Source organism: Megascapheus bottae, chromosome 7, assembly GCF_031878675.1.
Source record: "Megascapheus bottae isolate mThoBot1 chromosome 7, mThoBot2.hap1, whole genome shotgun sequence".
Taxonomy (NCBI): domain Eukaryota; kingdom Metazoa; phylum Chordata; class Mammalia; order Rodentia; family Geomyidae; genus Megascapheus; species Megascapheus bottae.
The window spans coordinates 13,289,078-13,307,737 of record NC_143515.1 but is presented as its reverse complement, the minus strand read 5'-3'; the positions used below and the strand labels follow the sequence as shown (position 1 = coordinate 13,307,737).

The 18,660-nt window shown below is 41.8% G+C and overlaps 1 pseudogene; it reads right to left on the bottom strand.

The window, feature by feature from the left end:
* The window catches only part of LOC150060343 (ubl carboxyl-terminal hydrolase 18-like), a 55,857-nt pseudogene extending 46,200 nt beyond the window's left edge, over positions 1–9,657 (bottom strand).
* Between the last annotated feature and the right edge of the window lie 9,003 nt (positions 9,658–18,660).

The window sequence follows — 18,660 nt, the reverse complement described above, 5'->3', positions numbered from 1 at the left end:
GTGGATTTAGTATGCCTTACTTTCTGGATGGCTGGGTAAATGCCAAGTAGTGGAATTGCTGGTCATAGGGGAGTTCTATGTTTAGCTTTTTGAGGCACTGCCACACTGCTTTCCATAGTGGTTGAATGAGTTTGCACTCCCACCAACAGTGTAGTAGTGATCCCTCCTGGCCACATCCCCTCCAGCATCTCTTGTTATTCGTTTTCCTGATCCTGGCCATTCTAACTGGAGTGAGGTGGAATCTTAGAGTTGTTTTGATTGGCATTTCTTTTATGACCAGAGATGTTGAGCATTTCTTCATGTGTCTATAGGCCATTTTTGTTTCTTCTTCAGAGAAGACTCTCTTTAAGTCTTTGGACCATTTTTTAATAGGATGGTTGTTACTTTGGAGATTAGTTGTGGAGTGATTCAATTTTTTGAGCTGTTGATATATTTTAGATATGAGGCCTTTGTCTGTTGTCTGGTTAGTGAAGATCTTCTTTTATTCTGTAGGATTCCTAATTAATTTACTCGCTATATCCTTTGCCATACAGAAGCTCTGCAGTTTAATGCAGTCCCACTTATCCAGCCTTTCTCTTATTTGCTGTGATTCTTTGTCCTTATTAAGAAAGTTTCGACCTGTGCCAAGGAGGCCTAGTGTATCTCCTATTCCTTCTTGTAAAGTTTTCAGTGTGTCAGCATTTACCTCCAGGTCTTTATCCATTTGGAGTAAATTCTAGTGCAGGGTGACAAAGAAGGATCTAACTTTAGTTTTCTGCATGTATTTAACCAGTTCTGCCAGCACAACATGTTGAAGAGGCTGTCTTTCTTCCATTCGATTTCTTTGGCTCCCTTGTCAAAGATTAGGTGACTATAGGTCTGTGGTTTAATATCTGGGTCCTCAGTTCTACTCCATTGGTCTTCAAGCCTGTTCTTGTGCCAGTTTTATCTGTTTTGATAATTACAGCTCTGTAATAGAGTCTAAAGTTTGGAATTGAAATAGCTCCGGCGCTGTTCTTTCTGCTAAGAAGTTTTTTTTTGCTATATGGGGTCTTTTATGATTCCATGTGAAATTGTGGATTGCCTCTTCTATTTCTGTGAGGAATGCCATTGGGATGTTGATGGGTATTGCGTTGAATTTGTAGATAGCCCTTGGCAAGATTGTCATTTTCACAATGTTGATTCTTCCAATCCAGGAGCATGGGAGGTTTTTCCATTTTTTTAGTTCTGCTTTAATGTCCTTTTTTAGTGTTTTATTTTTTCATCAAAAAGGTCTTTTACATTCTTAGTTAAGCTAATTTCTAGGTGCATTATTTTCTTTGGGGCTATTGCAAAAGGAGTTGTTTTCCTGATTATTGCCTCGTTCCTCTCACTGTTGGCATAGAGGAAGGCAGTTGATTTTTGAGGGTTAACTTTATAACCTGTTACCTTTCCAAAGTTTTGAATCAGCTCAAGGAGCTTGGGAGTAGAGTCCACAGGATTCTTCAAATACAGAATCATGTCATCTGCAAAGAGGGATAGTTTTACTTCCTCTTTCCCTACTTTGATCCCCTTTATGCTTGCTTCTTTCCTTATTACACTGGCTAGGAATTCTAATACTATGTTAAAGAGGAGTGGAGAGAGTGGGCATCCTTGTCTCATTCCTGATTTTAGAGGGAATGGCTTTAGATTTTCACCATTAAGTGTAATACTAGCAGTGGGTTTTTCATACACAGCCTTTATTATATTGAGGAATGTTCCATGGATTCCTAGTTTCTCCGGAGCTTTTAACATAAAGGGGTGTTGGATCTTGTCAAATGCTTTTTCCGCATCTATTCAGACAATCATGTGATTTTTGTCCTTGCTCCTATTGATGTGTTGAATTATGTTAATTGATTTGTGTATGTTGAACCAGCTTTGCCTCCCTGTTTGATCATAGTGTATAATTTTTTTGAGAAGTTGTTGTAGACAGTTGGCCAGTATTTTGTTGAGAAGTTTTGCATCGATGTTCATCAAAGAAATAGGTCTATAGTTCTCTTTCTTAGATGAATCCCTCTGTCTGGTGTGGGGATGAGTGTTATACTGGCTTCATATAATGAGTTTGGTAAAGAACCTTCATTTTCAATTTCGTTGAAGAGCTTGAGGTGTATTGGTGTGAGCTCTGCTTTGAAGACCTTATAGAATTCAGCTGTGAATCCACCTGGCCCTGGGCTTTTCTTAGGTGGAAGTTCTCTTATTGCCATTTCTATTTCAGAGCTTGAAATAGGCCTGTTTATTTGGGTTAGTTCTTCTTGGTTCAGTGTGTGTATGTTAATATTGGCTAGGAATTCATCCATTTCTTCTAGATTCTCAAATTTGTTGGTGTAAAGGTTTGAGAAGTATTCCCTCATGATACTCTGGATCTTGGTAATTTCTGTCGTGATTTTACCATTTTCTTCTGCGATTTTGTTTATTTCGGTATGCTCTCTTTTTTTTTGGAAAAATTTGCCAAGGGTTTCTCAATTTTGTTAATTCTATCAAAGTACCAACTCTTTGTTTTGTTGATTCTTTCTATAGTTTTTTTTGGATTCCAAATCATTTAATTCTGCGTTGGTTTTAATAATTTGCTTCCTTCTACTGGGGTTAGGGTTGGTTTTTTGCTCTTTTTCCAGGATCTTAAGGTGAGACATTAACTTGTTGGTTTGTAATTTTTCCAACTTGTTGTTGTAGGCACTCAGCGCTATAAATTTTCCACTGAGTACTGCCTTTGCCGTGTCCCAAAGGAGATGGTATTTTGTGTGCTCCCTATTGTTAAATTTCATAAACTTTTGGATTTCTGTTCTGATCTCTTTGATGACCCATTGGTGATTCAACAATGTGTTGTTCAGTCTCCATGAGTTACAGGGTTTTCTTTGGTGGAGATGTGTGTTTAGTTCCAATTTGATGCCTTTGTGGTCTGAGAGTGTGCATGGAATAATTTCAGTGTTTCTGAATCTGTCCAGGTTTGTTGTATGGCCTAAGATGTGGTCTATTTTGGAAAATGTTCCATGTGCTCCTGAGAAAAATGTATATTGTGTTGTTGCTGGGTGGAATATTCTGCAGATGTCTGTTAGATCTAGTTGGTCTATATACTTGTTCAGTTCTAAGGTTTCTCTGTTAATTTTTTACCTTGTTGATCTGTCCATAGGTGAGAGTGGTGTGTTAAAGTCACGAACAATCACTGTGTTTCAATATATGTATGGTATCAGTGAAAGTAATTTTGCTTGATGAATTTTGGAGCTCCGGGATTGGGTGTATAGATACTTAGGATCGTATGTCTTCCTGGAGGAAAGATCCCTTTAGTAGTATGTAGTAACCTTCTTTGTCTTTTCTTACTAATTTTTGTTTGAAGTCTATTTTATCTGATATGAGAATGGCAACTCCAGCTTCTTTATGGGGGCCATTAGCTTGATAGAGTTTATTCCAGCCTCTCACTTTCAAAAGATGTTTGTTTTTTTGGGTAAGATGTGTCTCTTGAAGACAGCAGAACGATGGATCTTGCTTTTTGATCCAACTAGAGAGACTATGCCATTTGATTGGAAAGTTCAGTCAAGATATTGAGAGTTAGGATTGAGAGATATTTATTAGTTCCTCCCATTTTTAAAAGCTTTTATTAGGCCCTGTGTCTTGACAGTTCTTGTGGTCCTTAGATGGTATGATGTTTAGGTGCCATTTCTTTCCCTGTATTACATTTATTTTGGTTTTCTATGTGTAGAACATCTTTTAGAATTTTCTGTAGTGTTGGTTTTGTTGCTACATATTGTTGCAGCTTTTCCCTGGAATGGAATGTTTTTATGTTCCCTCAGTTATGAATGAGAGCTTAGCTGAGTACAGTATTCTTGGTTGGTAGTTATTTGACTTAAGGGCATGACATATATGCATCCAGTCACTTCTTGCTTTCATGGTCTCTGCTGAGAACTCTGGGGTTATTCTTATTGGTTTGCTTTTATAGGTTATTGATCCCCTTCCCTGGCTGCCTTTAGGATCCTTTCTTTGGTCTCTGTTGATCCAATTCGGATTACAATGTGGCGGTGGGATGTTCTTTTCTGGTCAGGTCTGTTTGGGGTTTTAAAGCTTCTTGTATCAGGATGGGCCTGCCCTTCTGGATATTTGGGAATTTCTCAAGATTAATACTAAACTCAATTATAGTTTTTCAGATATAACCAATCTAGACGTCTGTAGCTGGCAGACAGTAGATGTTCATAATTTTTGATTGGTGTTATTACTCTTTGTTTGTGTGCACTTACAGACCAGTCTAATACAACCATTGATAAGTGATTTATGACCAAAACAATAAGGCTCTCAATCCAATCTCTATTGTATTTAAGTCCCTCTGAACACCTAGATATACAGTATTGTTCAACAGCCATCAAGTGTAGATCCATGCATTATAAAGGTTCAAAGATGAACAGGGTACCAGAGATAGAAAAATAGAATGAGAGAGATCAGGGGAGGTACAAGAGGATTAATGTAGGAGTGTAAGATTGTTATAGTAATGAAGAAAATGTATAGCATAAGGATAACTGACCTACGTTGGTAAGTAGGTAGCGTATTTGAGTACAAAGTTTGGAAAGTATTAGATAAAACTTATGTGTTGCTGCACGACTAGCTCTCAGCCCAACCAGTGGTCTCACAGTGGGCCGTGGGATGCATCTGCGAGATTCAGTCTGAGCGCGCTGGGCAGACATTTTCCTGTGCTTCTTCCAGTGGCGGCCCCAGCCAAGGGTCTAGGGTTTGAGAGTTTCCAGGGGCTCTCAGCAGGACCAGCAGGAGACCGCTCTGTTCCCAGGGGCAGGGCCCAGCTGAGGACGTGGGCTCCAAAGGCGGAGCCTCCCTTTTCTGATTCTCAGAAGGCGAGCTTGTCTGCTGGTCGGCCCTTCAGATCCTTGCTGTGTATCCACTGCTTTGTCAGTGAGTCTGTGACTGTGGGGAGCCCCTCGGTGCTGTCTTGCTCAGGATTCCCAGCTGGAGGATGCCCCACTCAAGATTTGAGGGGGACAGATGCTCACTCCTCTTTTCCTGCACACCCCACCTGCTGCTGTAAGGCAGGGACTCAGCGCCCTCCACTCTCCAGATCCAGTGGCCTGGGAGAGGAACCTGTTGGGTGGGTGCACCTGGGACAGCTCTGCCTCCCCTGGTGGGGTGCTGAGTCTTAGTGTAGCCCGCCTGTCAGTCTCCAGCCAGAGGGCTGGGAGTTGAGCCTGTTGGGCTGGTGGGAGTTGGGACAGCTCCGCCTCCCTTGGTGGGGTGCTGGGTCTTAGCACCGCCCACCTGTCACTCTCCAGTCAATGGCCTGAGGGAAGGGGCTGTTGAAGGAAGGGACAGGATTCTAAATTCCTTGCCCCCCTGCTCAAGCCAGTCTTTCTCGGGTGGGGTCAATTGGTCTGAATTAAGTTCTATTGCTTGTCACCAGCTCTGCTTTCCCGATGGGTTTGGGGACCCACTGTGTTACTCACGCCTCTGCGTTCCATCTGGGGGTGTTCCATGGTGTTGGGGAGTCTTTCACTCCCCTCGGGTCTCCTCCGCTGCCTGTGTTCTGCGTCTGGGTTCCTCTGCTTGATGTTCTGGTTCCACGTCCGGGTCCCACTGCTTCTGTGGCTTGCTGGCCCAGTCCTATGCTGGTTTCTGCAGCGGTTGGGGCTGGACGGCCCTGCACCCTCCGCCGCTGCTTTTTGTGGCTCAGAGCCGGCAGCGAGGGGTGGGGGAGGGGTCCTCGCATTCCAAATTCTTTGAAAAATTTGGATGTGAGCTTTATCTGGATTTTTTTTCCGGTTTGAGTCCTTCTCCGTTGCCTTTTGAATTTGTTGCTGTGGATTTCTTAAGGTAGTTGGCTCGTGGGACTCCCTGGTTCTCTCTTTTTGTGAGAGAGAGCTAGGCAGTGTCCCTATTGTCTCGGCGCCATCTTCCATCCCCCCAGAATACAAATTTTCAATGGAAATTTTTCAGACAACCAAAATCCCAAACTACAAATTGAGTTTAAATGAGGAAATCTTTTTTTCTTGATCTCAGGGCCTGGACATTCTCTGTCTTTCAGCCTCTGTTCTCAAGGCTAGTACTCTACTACTGGAGCCACAGCACCACTTATAGCTTCTTCTGACTTGTTTATTGGAGATAAGTGTCTCACTGAGACTTTTCTGCCTGGGCTTACTTTGTACCATGATCCTCAGATCTCAGCCTCCTGAGGAGGTAGGATTGCAGGCGTGAGCCACAGGCACACAGCTGAGCAAAAGATAACATAGGAACACAACAGGTATGAAAAGACATGACACCTCATAAGTAGTCAACAATCACACACAAAGGATCAGAATCACAGTGAAGTAGAGGAGGACTAAATCAATGAGCTGAAGTGATGATAGAATGAACTATGAAAATTGATCATTCTCAAAAGCATCAGAGAATACTGCCCATTTGAACCTTCTCTCCTCCTCCATCTCCCCTCCCCTCATATTCCCCTCCTCCCTCCTCTCCCTCACTCCCTCATTCTCTTCTTCTCCCCTTACCTTTTCTCTACCTCCCACGATTTCTCTCTGGCTTCCACCCTCTTTAGATAAGGAGACAGGAGCCACTGCTTAGAGGAGTATCTTATATGGCACATTGTATTTCTGGAGACAGTAAGCAAGCTCCATGGGTTGCACTGCTTTCTGCTGGCTGTCCTGCTTCTTCTCCAGCAGTAAAAGCAGCTGCAATGGGATGCTTCTCTCTTGCTCTTCTGCTCCTTTTGGCACTGCTATCCTGTTAAGTAAGAACAGCCAGGAGCTTCTGCACACACACCATTCTCCTTGTGAGGCAAGCATTACATCACTTGGAAAAATTTCCATCTACAGTCTATTTCCGCCCTCTTACGAATTACATCTGACAGAGGATGGGGCACCTTAGGTAACTAAGGTTGAGAAGTGCCCCATGAGGGCTGTACAGAGAACACCCCAGCTCCATAGTCATTCCAGTGAAGGGTAACATATGTGCTCAAGGGTAGAACTGAGAGGGGGACAAACTGTGCAAATAAGGGCAAAACAGAACCAGCAGAGTGGAAACAAGCAGAGGTGGGCAGGGACAGTGTGAAGGAGGGCAAGTCTAGGCAAACTAGTCCCAAGTCCCTTTTTATCAAACCAGTGCTGAAAATTAAAGCTGAAGGTTAAAATCTCGAACCAGTAGCTAGGCATAGAAGATGTGTCGGCCTTGGCAGACTGCGGCAGTAGGAAAGGAGGGAAGGGGAGGGGAAGAGAAAGGAAAGGAGCAAATGTCCAGACTCCAACCCAGGCCACTGAACATAGATAACTGAAGATGATACCAACCATTTGTACATTTCTTGGACACTACTGCTAGGTCCCAGGGGCTCACAGCTATCATCCTAGCTTCTTGAGAGGCTGAGACCTGAGAATTGTGGTTCACACTCAATCCCAGGCAGTAAAGTCTGTGAGATTCTTAGTACCAATTAACTATCAAGAAAGACAGATAGAGAAGAACCCTTAATCAAAAATAAAACAAGCAAGGGCAGCACCCAGGGTCTGAGTTCAAGCCTCAAGACAGAGAGACAGACAGAAACACACACACACACACACACACACACACACACACACACACACACACACACAATTAAGTGATTCTAATTTGTAGCCCAGAATACACAGGAAAGTATTTCCCTATTCTGGCGATTTATGACACAATTTTATCACCATGAATAAAAGTCTTACCTCTTCAATATCTTTGTGAATCCCATGTTCATAATGAATACCGGAATCAGGACGTTAAGACAAGTCTCTCCAATGTTGTATAAACCAACTGGGCCTGTAAAGGACCAAGAAAATAATACCAAAAAAAGATAAAGCATTCATCAAAAAACAGATTTTTTTAGAGTCTACTAAGGCCATGAAATGTGAAATTCTCTCTGAGATACAAAGAATTCACTAAGGAACCTTGAAATAATTAAGAGAGATGATATCAAGCATGAAACTTTGGAATGCTAACTGATGAGGTAAGATTGAATAGCCTATTAGGAAAAAAAACAGATGTCACGAAAAGAGTATTTTTGATTGAAAAGAAGTATTAGTGTAAGCATTTACAGAATGAGAACATTTTAAAAGCAAGCAAACTTTAGGGCTGGGAGTTTGCCTTGTGGTAGAGTGCTTGCTTAGCATGCATAAAGTTCCAGGTTCAATTCCTCAGTACCACATATACAGAAAAGGTTGGAAATGGTGCTGTGGCTCAAGTGGTAGAGCTCTAGCCTTGAAAAGGCCCAAGAACAGTGTCCAGGCATTGGGTTCAACACCCAGGACCTGCAAAAAATTTACTGAATGTTTATCTGAGTTATTCATGGGTCCTTGGGGCTCTGGGACAGGAGAAATGTCAGCTGGTCTTTGTCAAACTCCAGTGAAAGAGTCCCCACCACAGAAATGGGGAGGAATAATGCCTGCACAGTGGCTTACAACTGTCATCCTCCCTACTATGGTGGCTAACATCTGAAGATCAAGGTTCAAAGCCAGCGTGGGCACTAAAATCAGTGAGATTCTTATCTCCAATTAACTTCTAGGAAACAGGAAGGGGGATGTGGCTCAAGAGTAGGGCAGAAGCCTTGGGCTGAAGCACTCAGGGACAGGGCCAAGGCACAGAGTTCAAGCCCAGAATCCCACAGGAAAAGAAAAGAAAAGAAAGAAAGGAAGGAAAGGATGGAGAGGAAGGAAAAAACAAACAGGACAGCTCTGAGTGAGTAAGGTTCACCTCCTGGAACATTTCTAGACAAGTGATGAAAAACCAAAAACAACTTTAGGGTCTATTATCAAACCTGACCCACTAGCAACCAATCTCCCAGCCATAAGCTCAGCTGCTCTCAAAGATGAGCCGTTGAAAAGGGGAAGAATACAAAAAAAGAAAGAAAATAGGGGAGAATGCAGGTGATCTCAAAATTCCTGTGGAAAGGGCTTTGGTGCCTATCAGAGGAAGACATAAAAATGTGAAAAGCTTAATATGTGGCTATTAGATGCAAACTGAACGAGACTGAAGATTCAATGTTTGCATACCCAATGCTATGGACACGGTATTAGAAATATAAACACAACTACATAGACATAAAAACTATAGACATAATGCATTACATAGATTAATATGTATCTATGACATATAAACCCTTAGTCTAATTTTAATTATGTTCTAAAATCTAAGTGTCAGTGATTATATAGAGAGATTCCCTTCTTGAATACTTGTTTGTTAAACACATCATTTGAAATATAATGTAAAAATCAATGTTAATAAATTCTTTAATAAAAATATAGGAGCAGCACCTTGCATCTACAGGTAACAGGATGGCTACTATCTGCCACACATTCATTGAAAGCAATGTCACAGGTTAATTCACTCAATCCTCCCAACCTGCTGCGCTAGAAAATGTTCGCTACATTTCAGATGTAGAAATTGAAGTACAGGAGACAAGGAACTACTAATAACAGGCTCTGAATCTTCAGAGTACTGTCATTGAGAAAAATGATGCTGCACAGTGAGAAAGAGAGAAATGAGGCTCTCCTGACCGTGAGTGTAGTCCCAGGAACTGAGATGTTCTCTTAGCTGCACTCTCTTCTTTCTCTTCATGCTGTTGTTGTCACCTGTCTCGTTAAATTGTCCTGGGCAATGCTGAGACTCAGGCAGGATTGACCGACAATTCTTCCTCAGGAACCCAAACATTTTGCCCATTAGTAATCACCCTAAAATCCCCAGGCCAAGGATGCCTGGCTGGTGCTCAAGTTGCCACAATTTTACCACCAACAAGGGTTTCCATGAGCCAGGCACAGAGGAACTTCTTTGAAAACATATAGAAGAGAGGTATGGACAACATCTTTCATTCAATTCTGATTTCAAACAGTTGGCTCTCAGAGAGGGTGGACCCTGTGAGTAGCTGGAGCACAAAGCTCTAAATTTGGAAATACCCACAGTCTGGACATCAGCCCTTGGAGACTCACGTTTCCATTTATTCCTGCTCAGAATGAGCACTGAACCACCTCCCCCCACCCCTCTATATCCACTTTAACATTAGCCATAGAGTCCAGACCGGAGTTGTATCCATGTTCCTCACAATTAAACCCTGCCAATCATAAGGACTTTCTATTACACCAGACATCTGTTGCTGGCATATTCCTTGCTCTCCACAGCATGTGCTCCCTGAAATACACCCACAGACAACCAAGTCCCAATACAGTTCCTGCCTTTGGAAGACATGAAAAGTCTCACAATATCTACATACATGCTATCCATGGTATGAAGATTTTGGACTGACACATGAAAGCCCTACATGTGGCTTTAAAATTGTTACTCAGCAAAGACACAGATAAAGACAATGTAGTGAGGATATACAATATAAAATATTAAATGATCACAATAATGAACTCTTGTCATCCCGACAATTCTAGATGACATAATACTAAGTGAAATAAGTCAGGTACAAAAAGACAAATACTTAAAGTATTATTTATATATATAAGGTAAAATCAAATAACTAATGTCTTCCAAGGACAGAACAGAGGTTACAAGAGACTGGAAAGCATAGAGGGTGAGGAGTGATTGATTATTAGTGAAGAAAAGGCATTGCTATATACAATAGCTTCTAACATTATATAGCAGGGTAGGTGGCATACTTCAAAACATCTAATGCTTCCAGTGCAATAGCACAATCCTTGAGATGATAGAAATGCCAGTTACCCTGACCTGATCATCCACATTGTACAATATTATTGAAATAGTAAACTAGATTTCTTAAAATAAATTCATGTGCAAATTAAAATATCTAAATGTTTTTAAATGTAGTTGTAAACCACTGTTCCTCTACAAAGGACAAACTAGAGGACCTTAGCTAAATTAAGAATGGTGGCAGGCAGAATCAAGCAGTAGAAAACAGGATAATACCACCACGTGGGCAAGTGGGATGGCCCACACCTCAGAGGGGCAACAGAAAGGTTTGGACTGGCTGCAAAGGACCTGGAGGAAGGCAAGAGATCAAAGAACGGGAAGTGAAAATGATCTCTCTGCAAGAGGCCCAGAGAGTACAGCTAAAGGATGAGATTGTGTACACATCCACCAGAGAAGAAACTGATCTCTCTGTGAGAGGCCCAGAGAGTACAGCTGAAGGATGACACCGTGTACACATCCACTAGAGAAGAAACTAGTCTCTCTGTGAGAGGCCCTGAGAGTACAGCTGAAGGATGAGGCTGTGTACACTTCCACCAGAGAAGAAACTGATCTCTTTGTGAGACGCCCTGAGAGTACAGCCAAACGATGAGACTGTGTACACATCCACCAAAAAAGAGGGCAGTGAAGGTGTACGCTCATCCCAACTCTAAACACAAGTCCCAAAGTACCAAACAAACTTAGCCCCACCCTCTTAATATTCCATCTTTGTAAATGAGGAAAAGAAGCTGGGTACCAGGGGCTCCCGCCTGTCATCCTAGCTACTCAGGACGCTGAGAGCTAGGGGTCAGTGTTCAAAGTCAGCACAGGCAAGAATGTCAATAGAACCCTTATCTCCAATGAGACTCCAAAGAAAACCAGAAGTGGAGAGCCTAGTGGTAGAGTGTTTGCCTAGCAAGCACAAAAACCCAGGTTTAATTCCACATACATAGAAAAAAGCTGGAAGTAGTGCTGTGGCTGAACCTGACCTTGACTTGAACCATACCCCTACCCATATCCCTAAAACCCTAACTCTAAAACCATAACCATTCTAACTCTAACACGAACCCTACCCTTGAACCCTAACCTTAATACCCTAATACCCTATCCCTACTGCTAACAACCTGACACTAACCTAATACTAACCTCTAACACTAACACTAACCTTAACCCCCTAACCCTAACCCTGAACCTGACCCTGACCTAACCAAGACCCTAACTCTGACCCTATCTCTCTAACCCAGAACCTGACCCCTGACCCCTAATCCCTAACACCAATCCCAACCCTAAACCCTAATCCTAACACTAACCTCACCACTACCCCTAACCCTCTAACCTTAACCCTCTAACCGTAATCCCAACTCTCTAACCTTAACCGCTAACCCTCTAACACTAGCTCCTAACCCTATATCCTAACCCTATACCCAAACCCTATAACCTAACCCTAACCCTTAAAACTGACCCTCACCTACACCACTAATGCCTAACCCCAATACCAAACCCTAACCCTAAACCTTAACCCCTAAGCTTTACCCTAACCCATAACTCCTAACCCTAACCCAACCCTTCTAACCCTAACCCTAACCCTAACAGTAACCCTAACCCTAACCCACCTAATCCTAAAGCTAACCCTCTTAACCATAACCCTAAACCTCTTCACCCTAACCTTCATAACCTTAACCCTCACCCCTAACCCCTAACCACAATCCTAACCCCAAACCCCTGACTCTAACCCCCTACCCCTACCTTCTAACCCTAACCCAACCCCCTAACCCTAAACTAACCCAAACCCAACCCTAAACCCATAAGCATAACACCCTAACTTTAACCCTCTAACCCTAATCCTAACACCCTAACCCTAAACCCTACCCCTACCGCTGCCCCTGACCCTGACCTTGACCCTAACAGTAATACCTTAACCCTAACCCTAACCTAACAAGGAACCTAACATTGAACCTAAGGACTAAGTTTGGTGGATGGCCTACAATACATCTTAAGGATATGGGTCCCTTAAGCAAATTCTGACCCTACCATTAATATCAACAACCGTGTTCCTGAATCCTAACTTAAACCATACCAACAATAACAATAGTAACCCTAACAATTCCACCCCTAGCGGCACCTCCAACACTTAGAAACCTTCGTTCCTTAACCTACATCCCAATTCCAAATTACCTGGCACTTACCACAGCATCCCGCATCCCTGGAGGTGGATGGCCTTCTTTTGTGGAACCTGCTTAAGGGGGGGGGTCCAAGTTCCAAACAGAGATGCACAGTTCTCGATCCCCATCCATACCCTCACATGTGTCCACATGGCAGATGTGTCAACAGAGTGAAAGCACAGATATGTGCTCCAATCTCCAGTTTCCTCCAAAGATAGGCAGAGTGGGGCCCATACCATCAAGGGGAAGGACCCTGACCATAACAACCCCAACTGCTGAAGACCATCAAGAGGAGTCTGACACAATCTCTAAACCATACAGGTTTGGAATCATGAACACGAACCTGTACTTCAAATATACCCTAACTTTAACCCATCATAACCCTAAGAGATACTCTAATATGTGTGCTAATGCTAACATGTACCTAAAACCTAGCAAGTACCAAAACAGGTACTGTAAACTGTACAAGTATCCGTAACATTTACCCCCCTATATGCACTAACACATACTCTACCATGTACCCTATCAAACTCTAACCCTAATACATATCCTAACATGTATCCTTATCACCAACACATACAGTAACAACTACCCTAATACATCATGTAAACCATGCAGGAACCCTTACATACATCAAAACATCCACATCTTTTGTATCCTAACACATACCCTAACAAGTGCCCTGAAGATATACTATAACAGCATATACCCTAACAAGTACCCTAAACTTCGACCAATGCACATCCTAACATGATGCCTAACCCAAAACATAACCATCACCTTAACACATGCCCAAAAATGTACCCTAAACACATACTGTAAAACTTAAAAGGTGCCCTAACAAGTACACTAACATGTACTGCAATTCCTGTATGTACCATTACATGTACCCTAACATGTGTCTCAAATGTGCCCTCAGGTTTCCTAACATGTAGGCAAAACACTAACTCATATGCTAAAAAGTACCCTAACACAAACTCAAAACCATATGCATACACTTATATACACTGTAACATGTATTCCAAACTAACCTAAGGTATTCCCTAATACTTATTCTAGTTTTAATATGTATTTTCACTATAATACTCTGAAGATGCTCTAGACCCTAATACATATAGTAATGAGTATCTAACACTAACTATAAACCATACAGATAACCCTTACATGCCCCCTGAACGTACCCTACCTTAAATCTAACCTGACATGAATGTACACACTCTAACATGTACCCTAACCACAAATACGTATTCTAACAAGTATCTTAACATGTACCCTGATAAATACAAGTCCCCATACATACATCCTAACATGTACTTCCAGCACATCCTAACACGTTCCTTAATCCTAACATGTACCGTAACACGCACTCTAACAGCCTAGCAAGTAGTCTATTCACACGATACCCTTACATATACCCTAACAGGTATTCCAGTGTACTGTAACACATAGCCTAACGTGAGTTCTAAACCTAACAAACACCACAACCTTCAAAGATCCCTTATAAATGACCCTAACTCTAACACATACCCTAACATGTACCCCATTACATACACTGATACAAATTCTAACACATATCCTAACCCATACTCTATAAACACTGGCATATATAGTAATGAGGACCCTAACATATAGTGTAAGCCATAATTACCCGTACATGTACCCTAACTCATAGCTTAACACAAACCCTGATATCCAAGCCCTAATCCAAACCCTCATATCCTTACACAGACCCTGACCTTAACATGTATCCAATATGTACACTAACCAGTAACATATACAGTAATACGTACCCTAACACATACAGGTACCCTTAAATACATCCTAACGTGTGTTCAGACACTAACACTAACCAATCCTCTAACATATGTCCTAAACCTAATGCATAACTTAACATGTACCCTAATCATATCCTAAATAGTTCCTTACCATGAACTCTAAGACTAGGTACCCTGACCTTCATGCACACTACGTGTACCCAAATGTATCCGAACACGTACCCAAGCATGCCCTAATGCTAACCAGAACCACAACTCTAACCAATAACCTAACAACACATAGTAAATATAACCAATACACGAACACATATCCTAACATGTACCCTAAACTTAATACCTATCCTAATATGTACCCTAACCACTAATACATACTCTAAAACTATATAGGCCACTAACATGTACCCAAATGCATGATATAACACATACCCTAGAACTTGCCCTAACTTTAATATGTATCCTAACATGTTCCCTAACATACACACCATCATGCATTTTAAATCTTGCCCATACTCACACCTTGACATGTACCCTAACCCATATTTTATCGTGTACCTTAGAATGTACCCAAACATTAAAATGTACCTTCAATTAACTTTGAACATTAACATGTACCACCCAGCCTAACAAGAGCAAGTATCCTAGAAATACTCAAAAACACCCTTACAGGCACCATAATGTGTACCCCAAGTGTACAGTCACATATACTCTAATATGAGTCCTCTCCATAACAGGTATCTTAATCCTAACACTCTCTAATGTACCATAACTGTAACATGTACCCTAACATATACCCTAAACATGAAATACATACAGAATCAAGTACTCGAACACACACTGTAAATTGCACAGGTTCCCTTACTTGCACCCTAGTTTGTACCCCAAACCTACAACAACGTTTCCCTAACATTTAAACTAAACTGTAACCCTAACAGGTACCGTAAATGAAACATTATCTTAACATTCTCCCTAATATGTACCCTGCTATACACCCTAACTCTGCCATACTCACCACTTAACATGTGCCCTAACCCAAACTCATACCCTAACAAATTACTGTCAAGCACTACCAATCTTATGCCTCACCCTAAACCATCTGCTAGCCCCAATCCATATGTAACTGCATAACTCACACTATGTACAATCCTAACCCACTCCCAAAACCTACATAATCCTCTGCTCCTCACCTGTTCATTAACACACTTTGAAGACCATTCCATAACATATCCAAAACCCTAACTCATCCCAAAATTTCCTCCTCACAAGTTCCTTAACCTTCAACCATTCCTGAACCCTTATTAGAACACTTTCCTCCACTACATCCCCAACTTCACATTTTGTCTACCATATGCCCTACACTTTGCCCCAACCTTAAACCTGACCTGTTCCATAATCCAAATGCTAATCTTTTTCCACAATGACTACCAGATCCATAACATTAACCAATTCATTAAACACAATGCCATTATCTTTCTGTAACAAGTAACACTAACCATACCTTATTAACATGCTATGTAAGGATAACAGAAAATCCACCACCTGCTCAAACCTGTTTCTGAACCATGATTACAAATTTCATTATAACTTCCATGCTGAGTAACCTCAATAATACCCAACCTTAAGTCTACCCTTAACATCAACAACTCTATACCCGAACCCTAACCTCAATCATACCAACCCTAAACACGATAGCCCTAACAACCCTAACCATGTAATATCACCACTGACACTAAAAATACTATTCCTTAAGCCTACTGCTCCTCCCCTAGGTTTGGGGGATGAGTTGGGGTTGCTGAAATGTGTTTGGAACACATATATGCTACTGATTTGAGTTAGTAAATGGTTTAGGATAAGGCCCAAGATTGGTGGTCAGCTCATGATACATGTTAAGGTTGTGGATCCCCTACACAAATCCTGACTCTACCATTAAATCAACAAGTCTATTCTCTACCATTACATCAACAAGACTATTTTGAACACTAACTTAAGCCATACCAACCTTAACAACTCTATCCCCTACCACCACTCCAGACAAATAACAACCTTAACTCTGTAACCTATATCCCGACCCCAACTTATCTGATACCACAGTGTCCTGCATTCTTGGACGTAGGTGGTCTTCTTTTGTCCAATATTACAGAGAAACATAGCACTCTATACCATACCCTCACACATGTACACACAGCAGGTGTATGAACAGAGTGGCCAGAATTGGTAAATTCATTAGGCAACAGTGAACGTATGGGTTTGAGGAGAGAGAGCGGCATTTGGGCCTAGAGTCTTCACTTGTTCTGACAGTTCACTTGTTATGAAGAAGGAAGGAGTATGCCTCCCTTCCTCATAAATGCTTTCATCCCCTTGTCTCTAGGTACCAAAAGCAAAGACACTGGAGGCCTAAGTTGGACCTCGGTCCACCAAGTAATAATAATACAGAAATAGTGGATGCTGGTGGCTCATGACTGTAATCCTAGCTATTCAGAAATCTGAGATCTGATGATCACCATTTAAATAGAGACAGGGCAGGAAAGTCTGTGATACTCTTAATCTTAATCTTAAGTAAACTACCAAAAGAAGACAGTAGAATTGCAGCCCAAGTGCTAAAGCACTAGCCTTGAGCAAAAGAAACTCAGGGACAATAACCAGGCCTGCAAGTACCAAGACCTGCAAAAATACACCCACAAAAAGGACAAGAAAACACCACCACCATCACCAACAATAAAAAATAGAGACAACCAGACCTAAAATATTTTTTTAAAGGAAGACCTGGAGAAGGGAAAGGAAGAAAGAAAGAAGAAAGATTTTAAGGAGGGGAGGAAAGGAAGAAGGTATAGAAAAAGATGAGGGGAGGAGTATGAAAGGGAATGTTGGATATCCTTATTTTATAACAAAAAAAGTTAAAGTAGAAAACCTAAAGATATTTCACTCTGCTTTTCTAATTACACATTGTTTTTCAAGTTCAGAGCCCTCAAGCAAAAAGTCAGCTATGTCTTGATGAAATTAAACCAGGACTCCCCTTTCCGCAGTCTTCAGGCAGTATTTATGGGCCTTCTTGCCCTCTCCTGGGAGTTGCCTGAGAGCCCAGGTCCATCTGATTGAGCACTTTGAACTCAGGTTCAAAGTCCCCAGAAGACTCAGTGGGGAGACTAGAAAATCACTTATTAGCATGGATTCATAGCCTTTGTGACTTAATCCATAGACTTACTTTGTTTTGCTATCCATAACGAAATGTGTATTATAATTATAGAGCCCTGAGGGACACCAAGGTCTTTCAAACAAAGGATGCGATTTGTTGGCTCAGGAGCTACTCAGACACAGGAGGTATCTATTGGCAAATCCTTTCTGGAAGTTTCTTATCTATGAAGTACAGGTGAATCAAACCTAATTCAAGGTCATCCTAGGTTACAAGATATCTTAGGAACCTCCCTAAAATGCCCCAAGCTCTTGGGAGCCCTGATTTGTAATGCTATTTAGACTTCAGACACCTGTGAAAATATGTTACCTCATCCAACAAAAAAGGCACATTTATTTGATGATGTATAAATGTATCATAAGGCAAGTGCATAGGTATTGGTACTGGCGCCTGGCCCTTGCATGGCTTGCTTGATCATGCTTGATGCTATACCACTTGAGCAGTGCCTGTAGCCTGACTTTTTATTGTTTAACTGCAGATAGAGTGTCTGGGACTTTTCTGCCTGGCCTGGAATTAAGTCTTGATCATCTAAACTTGGTCTTCTGAGCAGCTAAGATTATTGGCCCTTGGCCTAACCCCCGCTTTTTTTTGCCATGCCTGGGGCTTGAACTCAGGGCCTAAGTACTACCCTAGTGTTTTCTCAAGGATAGAGCTCTACCACTTAAGCCACACCACTGCTTCAGGTGTTATCTATGTATGTGGTACTGAGGAACTGAACCTAGGTCTTTGTGCATGCTTGGCAAGTATTCTACCACTAGGACAACCTCCTGGAACCTAGATAGGCTCATTTTAATGAACTTTTTTCTTGTAAACTTGAGGCATGCATGCAGTGTAATCCTATTCCACTCTCTCTATATATATTTATTTTGTCAGTTGTGGGTTTTGAACACAGGGCCTGGATGCTGTCCGGAGC